This window comes from Triticum dicoccoides, chromosome 4B, assembly GCF_002162155.2.
Source record: "Triticum dicoccoides isolate Atlit2015 ecotype Zavitan chromosome 4B, WEW_v2.0, whole genome shotgun sequence".
Classification (NCBI taxonomy): Eukaryota; Viridiplantae; Streptophyta; class Magnoliopsida; order Poales; family Poaceae; genus Triticum; species Triticum dicoccoides.
Window position 1 is genome coordinate 507,052,751 of NC_041387.1, and position 9,590 is coordinate 507,062,340.

The 9,590-nt window shown below is 48.1% G+C and overlaps 1 long non-coding RNA gene across 9 annotated transcripts; it reads right to left on the reverse strand.

The window, feature by feature from the left end:
- Positions 1–6: 6 nt before the first annotated feature.
- LOC119291142 lies at positions 7–6,794 on the reverse strand. Of its 9 annotated transcripts, XR_005142231.1 has the most exons (5): positions 2,538–3,086; positions 1,708–2,325; positions 1,450–1,535; positions 686–1,350; positions 7–342 (listed from the first exon to the last, which is right to left on the reverse strand). It is a non-coding gene; the product is annotated as an uncharacterized LOC119291142 (long non-coding RNA). The 9 variants fall into 9 exon arrangements; XR_005142226.1 differs by lacking the exon at positions 2,538–3,086 and adding exons at positions 5,842–5,901; positions 6,546–6,794 and having other exon boundaries at positions 686–2,325; XR_005142228.1 differs by lacking the exon at positions 2,538–3,086 and adding exons at positions 5,842–5,901; positions 6,546–6,794 and having other exon boundaries at positions 686–2,334.
- Between the last annotated feature and the right edge of the window lie 2,796 nt (positions 6,795–9,590).

The window sequence follows — 9,590 nt, forward strand, 5'->3', positions numbered from 1 at the left end:
ACACGCATATATATATATATATATATATGCATTGGACATAGTGCTCCTAAAGGCAATGCCTTCATCTTGGTAGAGTTTTGTCCGATACATACTGGACATATAAAAGCATTTGACACATAAGGTGCATCACCTTGATACTGGCGCGGCTGTGGTAACAATAGCGCATTTCCTGACGAAAATAGGAGATACCATAAATCACTATCTAATCTTGAACGCGCTTCACACGGTATCCAGAAGCCAGCTCTGGAGGAGCATGAACTTGATTGTAGTGTAGCTAATGCACAACCCCTGAACATTCCTTTTTCAACTATTGTCGTGCCCACGGACATGCCCACCTGCACCCTGTAATTCAATCAACTGATCAGAGGTTATAATGTAAAAACAAATTAAGGTCACATTTATATTCAAATACGTCATCTTCTTTAGCATACTATACTTTCCTTTATCTAAGAAAACCATGTGATACTACACAATCTGTAGAGAAAAGGAACACCAACAAATTCCAGTTCATGACAAGTAGATAGTTTGGTAGACAGAAAGACTCATCCGACACGGATCATAGTATAATTTGCAGAAACATATGTAGATTCAACGTCCTATATCGGAATAAATAATAAGTATAGAAGAAATTGTTAAGGTTTCTACATGCAGCATGGATGCAAAGAGTTCGCTGTTAGTTACATACATGTCAAAGGTTTCTTCCCTATTTAAAACATGCCCATAAATGCAAGCCAATCCAAAGTCCAAGCAGTGCCTTGCATGCATATACCGCAATAGAGCATTAACCATGTGCTTCCATATAATCAGGCTTGCCTGACAAAAGTAAAAAACATTCAGAGGAAAATCAAATCACCATTCGAAATTATTAAAGACACTTTCTCATCATTCAAATGCTTGATTTGCCCTATCCAGGAGCAGCAATACATAAACTGAGCCCTTGCAAGCTAAGAACTTAATCCTCCTCACAAGAATATCAGTTCTTCACAGCAAGAAATTAACCCCACAAATTACAATCAAAAACTGAATACTTGCAAATAAAAATCAAAACTGAATGCCCTGCAGAACATGTTACATATGCTCAAAACAGATAACCAAATCGACAAGATAGTAGGTTAATCTATCAGGGGGAAGAAGTGGGTGGATCAACTTATGGGGATTGAGATACCAGTGTCTTGGGGTCTCGATTGCAGGGAGTCAAAGGCATGTGAGGTGGCTGACTGGAGAACATTTGTGATATTTGTTAGACCAAAAAAAAAGTTTCAGATCAGTCAAGTCATTCCCAATGAAGATGAGTCAAACCAAACGAATCAACGCCTCCATTTTGCAATCTCAATCTGGTCGAATAGTATACTGCAATATATAGTGAACAAACTAACTAACTTGAGATTCATGGGAATTTCAGATAGAAGTGTATGAATACGGAAGTAGGATCCAGTGATGAATTTGTACCTTTGAGGCTACCTCCTCAACCATATGTTGTTGATTTGACATCTTTTGGTATACTCAGAAATCTTCAACTCTAGTTCTTCTAAGACCTACAAAATGATAATTTGACTCAGTGAAATAGTGGTGGTTCTTGACATTGCTTATCAACTGGGGGTCACAAGACGGCAAGATAGATCACCATTTAAGGAACTATATTGGTGCTAGAAGCCCGCACCCACTAAATAATACAACTGACAAGAACATCAAATTGGATGCACTTACAGGGGGTAAATTGATTGTATTTAGGCATCTGCAGGATAAAGCTTGCACTCTGAAAAAAAATTATGCCTGTTTCTCTGAAATGGAATCTGAAAGTTGTACGTCCTTTGCTAACTGTTCTTGAACACTGCCAGGTAGCACTTTTCAGATAATTTATGTTTCATATGCCCCAATAGTAAGGTTAAAACATCATCTGCTACTTTCTGTATAATGAACATTTTCTATCAAATAATTATTTCTGCTTACAGTGCTTGACAATGTTTAACCGAAAATGCAAGGAGGAACATATCGATCAGGTTGATGGCTGTATACTTAAAACACAGTCTCCTACTTCCTCTGAAGTTTTGCTAATTCCCTCACCAGATTCAGAAATCACAACCCACCTCAGTTTTCTATTTATAAACAACCGGTGGAACTGCACGTACATGGCCAAAACCAAGATTTCAAGTAATCTAATTCAACATGGTTCTCATTGAGAAAAATAACGTACACGCGAGCTCCAGATTCTGGGTCCCCAGCAAAAAAAAAGATTGCATGTCGATGAGCGCCTGCGGTGCACGAGGAAACAACGGTGGTGATGCTTCAGTCTTTAGCACACCTCCAGATACGCTCAGATCAAACCTGAAAATGCTAAATTGAGAACATAAAACTGAGCACACCTCCAGATCACATCGAGTCAATCAAATAAATATACTACCCAAATAAAGCTTGTATTGTAGTCATACATAAAGCAAAACTATTTGGAGTTGCGTCTTCTATGAACTTCATTAGACTAAACGGGAAAACAACAACTCCCTGTTTCAATGAGTACCTAATAAAATAAAATAGCCTACCTTGATGAACATAATAACCTGAGGTGGTGTGACATCCAGATCGTGGTGGGCGCCCATGCGATGAGTACGTCGTCAAGTGGATGGAGATGGTGTTAAGGTTGGCGCGTCCGCGCATGGAGTGGATCGGCGGTGGTCGCATCTAGGCAGTGAACGCCATGTGAGGAGTGGGGCGTGGCAGAGGAGGATTACACGCAGTCCAGTTCCCTTGAGCAAGATGTGGTAGCGGCTTGTCTAGATCGAGTGGATCTGGCGGGTGAGGTAGCTCGCGGCGACGGAGTGAGGGAGGCGGAGGACGTGATGAAGGGCGGCGGCGGCGGCTCCTGCTCCCTCGGCGACGCGGCGCGCAGCATGGCAGGCAGGATTCCGAGGTCACGGGGCCTCCTGCTCCCTCGTGGCACGGCGGCGCGGCATGCTGCGGGCGGCACAAGGCCGGGGGCGCGGCGGCTCCTGCCTGAACCCTGGGTGGCACGGCGGCGGCTGGGAGGGACTGCGGGGATGAGTGATTTTCCTTTTGAAGTGTAACTGGGGTGCGTGATTACAGGAGATGGTTGCGTGATTATCCGAGGGTGTGTGATTTCTTTTTTGCGTGCCTCCCATGATTATGGGGATTTGTTTGTGGATGCGGGACGTGAAATTTCCTCCGTGGTGGAGTACGGTCAGCCATTGGTAATTGCTAAGTGCACACCATAAAAGTATTAGATTAATAATGACGGTTAGATCGAGAATTATGGACCTAATCGTGTGGTACTGATTGGCTCGTGTGGTGTCGTGGGACTAATTGCGGGGTGCATCTAAGAAAGTTCTTGTTTGTTTGTTTAATAGTAGTAGAGAAACATGGAGGATTTTGTCCCCTTAAAACTAATGTGCGAAGATGCTACAACCTGAAACTTGATTGCATTACACAACTGTCAGGGTTACGATCCTGACACTGAGTACTAGGGGTACAAATAAGAGGCAGAACCTAACTACGGCGCAGGTGTAACACTCGGTGTTTAACGAGTTCAAGCCCCTCTCGGCGGAGGTAAAAGTCCTACATCTCGTGCCCTGACGCTTGTTTTGATTTGATGGGTATGTTTACAAAGGTTCCTCGTGCCTGGCTATGGAGGGGGGTATGGCTCATATAGAGTGTGCCGCAACCCATGTCTCCCGCGTCGTCGAGGCATCAAATGGCACTAAATGCTTCAGTTACAGGTGTGATGAGCCTATACTACATCAGTTACTTGTAGCAGTAACCTTGACTCTTGTTAAAGGACGACTTAGGATTCCTCGATCGTTGCAGCTCCCACGACGCCCTCCTGCCTTCTATGTCCGAGTGGTGGTCCATCCGCCGAGTGACGTGTGGTCGTCCGAGTGCCGCCGAGCTGTTCGAGCGGACTTCCTAATGTAAGCATCCGAATGCTGGCATGGTCCAGGGACCTACCTATGGTGGTGATGGGCCCCATGTGGGTCCCAAATGATGGGTCCTTAACCCTACCTGTAATAGGTGACCACATCATTAGCCCCTGGATCAGTTGGGATTTCGTAGGACAAACAAACTGACCTTTCACTTAAATTCGAGTGTTGCGGGAGCATTCGGGATATGTTTCCGAGTCGTGGCTTGTTGTTCCTTGAATGAAAACACAACAGATTCCGGACTGCAGGTTTACCCAGATGACCGGGTGTTGTTGATCGTCGAGAAAAAACCCGGTGGCATTCGTTTTGTCTCTCAGAGGAGATAGACTAGGGGCCCGAGTGTGGGCATGCCATTACAACTCGAGTGACGCCGCCGAAGTGTGGTCTGATTCTCCGAAGAGATGCCACTCCTTATCCCAGGGGAACGTCAGCGCGGGAATTCTACGAGTCCAGGTTTAGGAGTCATGCACCTTGGAGCCTACTAAGAGGGCCAAGTGAACCCGCAGAGGGGTGTCAAGCTTGTCACATAACGATCCTGAAGAAGACGTCGGGTGTTTAACGTGGTCGAGTGCACGGGTCACCGCGGAGGGTGGTCAGTCAGGCCGACATGTGTCCTTTAGGAAAGGGATCACATGTAATCAATCGGATTGATTCGCCCCGGGAATCACGGGATTTAAATTTGTGCGTGCACGTGCGAAAGGTAATGTTGTGCGTTAGTGGGGAAAGTGGGGGCGTGGTTCCTTGATTTTCATGCATGACATACACCACATGCCACGCTTGCTCTGTGCGAAGCCCCGTCACATGGGCCGTCGATCCAGAGATCTGCGGCATGGGATCCGGCTTGCGATTCATCTCGTGGTATAAAATATTTGGAGGCAGAGGCCGGGACCCTAGATCCCCTTTCTCCTTCTCAGTCTCCTCCGCTTCTCCTCTCCACTCGAGCGCGCGGCGATGGCGAGGGATTCCACGGCCAAGGCTGAATAGGCAAAGAAGGCGGGAAGGCTTCCTCTTTCGGCTCCAGTGCGGCTAGGGGATTGGATCCTGTCGCGCGTCACGGCTCGGCGACTAGAGGAGCTCGCGGAGGAGGGCCTCATCCCGCACGATGGGTGGTGTTGCCCGGGTGTGGGGGAGATTGAGCCGGCGTCATAGGAGGACGAGCATGTCCTTCTCGTCACTCACATCGTGTGGGGCTTCTCCATGCCTCCCTACCCTTTTTCCAAGCGTTTCTTGATTATTTCAGAGCGCAACTCCACCATCTTCCTCCAAACGCCATCATCTATCTTTGGGCTTTCGTCTCCCTCTGTGAAAACTTCCTCGGGTGCCAACCCCATTGGGTGCTTTTCAAGCATATCTTGACTTGTGGGCGATGTCCACCAAGAAGGACTCGTTAGCCGGCGCGAAGACCCACGTCACCCAGCTGTGTGGGGGCTTGGGCATCCAAGTCCGAGGGGGGGGCACCTTCCCGAAGATGAGTTTCCCCGATTCTGTCAAGGGGTGGCAGGGGACATGGTTTTATTGCAGGGATGTCCCCAGCATCCCCAACCACTCGGGCCTCCCACCATACTCGGCAGAGAGAGTGAGGGCCCTCGAGCCCCTTTTGATGGCGAAGGAGGAGAAGATGGAGGTTGGCATCTTGGCCACCACACTGGTTGGAGTCATGAACGCCGGCGTGAATGGCATGGATCTGCTGGAGACTTTTCTCACTCGGCGGATTCAGCCGCTGAAGGCCAGGGCTCACCCCATGTGGCTATTTCAGGGGCGGACCCAGGAAAAAGATTGAGAGGGGGCAAAAAAAAGAATGTCCATATTCTTGAACCAACAAGGCAAAAACATTCATGTAAACAAAACTACGGCATAATCACTTCATTTTTCAAGCATTGACCAAATTCATCAAATGTGAAAGAAGACTAACCATTTGAGACGAAATGAATTAGATCTAATAATATCTTGTTTCGAAGTTGCCAAAGTGTCCCTGCAAAAAAAAGTTGCCAAAGTGAACATTGACATTCTAATAATCTTTTTTCTGTGAATAGACATTCTAATAATCTAACCTACAACCTACAAGAAAAACATTATCAAATTGAGAAACAATAAAAATATTGAAGAGGGCCGGTACGTCGAGAAAGCAAAGAAATCTTTAGCGCATTACCTTTTGTTTGACGCATGATGATCTTTGATTGTATTAAAATGTTTTAGCGCATTACCTTCACTCTACAAAAATGTTTAACTATCAATTTGGGTAGGAATTCCAGTCTTTTAGATGGATCCCTAGGAAGCTTTTCCAAATCAACTAGTACCGGCATCTTGAAGTTGTTGAATTTTTAAAGAAAAAAACTCCATTTATTTCCATGCAATTTAAGTGAAAAAATGGAAGTTAAAAGAAAGGTGAAATTTCCAGACATCACACATAAAGATGAAATGTGCTACAAACTAGGAAGTAATAGATGATGTGAAGTAAATTGGAGATTTTAGGTCTACACTAGCCACTAGCGGGTAAGTAGAAAGTTGCATACAGAAATTTAAGTGTTACAAAAAAGATGTTTAAACTGGCGTAATCATCCAAATTAATATACTATACACATATGCTGATAAGAACTAGGGAATTAGATGGCATACCTTGATGTCAGTAGAATTAGGGAATTGTGTATTGAGAACTCTGTTCGCTGATGGAGTAGTGCAAGGCCGCAATGGCGCAAGGGGCCGGAGACGGCAAGTCAGCGATTAGCCGCGGCGAGCAGGCAAGGTGATGACTCCACGGCAGCGTGAGAGGCGAGGTCAAGGCTTCCCAAAGTCTGTCCTGTGTGTGGCTGCGTCTGTGTGTACGTGAAATCTGGTCATTGGATTAAGCTTCCCTACGCACAGGAAAGGAGGCATCTGACGTACGCTAAAGGCCGTAGCAATTCTATTTCTTATATATTGGGCTTCTTCTCTAGACTTGGCCTTCCGAAAATAAAGAAATACTGGGCCGAGTGGGGGCAGAGTATTCGGCCGAGTGGGAGCACCAGGAATACACGTCGGACCAACTCTAATCGGCTAGAAAAATCGAGTGGGGGCAGCTGCCCCCACAGCCTATAACCTGGGTCCGCCCCTGGGCTATTTGAGGGGCCAAATGACCCCCCGAGTGCACCCGGAGGAGCTCGCTGAGAAGGATGTGGGGGCCAAGATCAAGGCCATCGCCTGCGCTCAAGACAACCCGTGAGGAGCCAGGCTGGTGCCGGCCTACTCCAGAGAGCTCCCGCCGACTGTCGAGGTAAAGTGCTTCTGCCCAATCGACTCACTGGTACATTGTTTTCTGTATATCTGATTTCGGTGTCTTGATGTGTTCGTTCTTTAGGAATTCCAGAACATGATCTCCAACATCCCAGTGGTTGACCGGTCGCCTAAAGACACAGTGAGTGATTCCGAGCACCGGTACTCGGAAGAGTCTGACGATGATGATGACGACGATGAAGACGAGGAGGGTGACGAGGATGAGAGCTCGGAGGATGGGGAGGGGGCCGAGTCCTCGCTGTCTTATGAAGCCCCCAAGGACGAGAGCACAACATGATCTGAGTGGCAAGGCAGGAGGGGCATCACAGCCGACTGCTTCGGAGCATACGACCCGTAGCTCCAAGCGTGCGCGAGAGTTTGGCCGAGAGTTCGACCGAGAAGCAGCCCAAGCAGGTCTTCGCGAAGCCCCGGAAGGCTGCGGTGCCTTGGATCAGGGTGGCGGTGCCTGTGACTTCGACGTGAGTGTCTTCATCAATCCTTTGCTTGTTTTTGCGCTGATTCGGTTGCTGACCGAGTGTTGTTTGATCCTTGTAGCAACGACATCTCGACGACTTCAGCGGATCCGCATGCTTGTAAGCCAGGTCCGAGTGACGCTGATGCAGCGGATGCCGCCACTTCCAAAGGTATTTTGCACCGACTGATTAGGATGGTGAGGTTTCTTCCAATTGATCTCCACTAATTTTCCTGGTTCATGTATTCGTGCAGCCCCACCCGAGATCATTCAGCTGGATGATGATGAGAGGGCTGACCCGCCCAACCTAGAAGCCATCAAAGAGACAACATCGGTGTCGACGTGCCGATGTTGGGACGCCTCCCCATGCCGAGTGGCTCATGTTTCTCCGATGAAGGCCGCTGTGAGAGCTATGGGGCTGAGTCCTCTGGTCTAGGGCGGTTCGGCGCCTTCGACTGTAGTGGTCTCGGCCGCAGGGTCTACCCCAGCTCCTCCAAGTGGGTCGGCGGTGGTTCCAGCTCCGAGGCCTGCGACTGTGTCTCCATCGGCCCCAACCACCTCCTTCCCCTTGTACCACGTCCCTGAAGATCAAGTGGGGGCGAGCAAAGCGGCTCTGATCTATGTGGGGCTGATGTGCGGCCTGCTGAAGGAGGCTTATGATGCCAGCGAGGCGCTGCAGATCAACGTCCGAGTAAGTAGCATTGTGAGTATGATTTCCAGTCAAAGTTTCATCTTTTCTGCGGTATAATTTGTGTCAGTGGGTTTGCGCAGGGCACACCCACTGGGTGTTCATGTTCTGATGGGGACACTCAGAGTGCACCCACTGGATGTAGTCCCCAAGGCTCTCGTCGACTGGATTCAGTCGGTAGGAGTCTTTGAACTTTTTGTGTTTTTCTCTCGCTTTCACTTGGGATCTAGCCGGGGCGCATCCGAGTGATTATAGTCCAGTGGGGACATCCTGAGTGTAGTCCCCGAGGCTACCACTCACTGAAGGCAGTCGGTGGTAGTCTTAGAACTTGTAGTTTTTTTTGCCCTGGGGCCGTTTGCCACCCCCCCCCCTTTTAGCACATCGACGAGTCACTTTCCAGTGAGGGCACGCTGAGTGCACCCACTGGGTGTAGTCCTCGAGACTACTGTTGATTGCAGGCAATCGGCGGTGGTCTTTGGAAATATTGTTGCGCACTCGGGGTGCTCGGCATCACTCATACTCTGGTGAGATACCGGGTAGGATCTTCTTCGTCGCTGACTCGGAAGTTAGCCGAATGAAAGTAGATCAGTGTGTGTTGTTGTCCTCTATCTTCTTCATGGCTGCCTCGGAAACTTGCTGGGTGAAGGCAGATCAGAGGGTACTTTAGGATCTGGTACTGATCAAGCCTGTTCCCTTCAGGAGTTTCTGGCCGACCCAGAAGGTACTTGAGAATCTGGTACTAGTCAAACTTGTTCCTCTTGGGGGGCATGACCGAGTGGGAAGTCCAAGGGTACTTCAAGATCTGGTATTGTTCCAGTTTGTTCCACTTGGTGGTATGCCGCCAACTCGGTAGTTAGAGGGTAGTTGAGGATCTAGTACTGATCCAACTTGTTCCTCCTGGCAGTATTGGACTGGGTGTTTGTGTGTTAGCACTTCGTCCTTTCCTTTAGGTTTCCCGACTGATTATTTCTTGTATGCTGTAGAGGACATGTGAGTTGGGGTCCCACTATGCTGCGATGGAGAAGGAGGTGATATCCCTTCGACTTGACCTGGAAGCTAAGAAGCTCAAGAGTGCCATATCCTAAGGTACACTCTCACACCAAAGGCCGGTGATTCTTACAACGTTCGGAGTTCCATGTTGGATGTCTTTGTGTACCTGCATAAGAAGAAAAGAGTGGATGTTCTGGACTTCATGTTCTATGAGCTTCGTCAATGTTTGCTTGAGAACAAGTCTTTGATCTATGCTCCATTC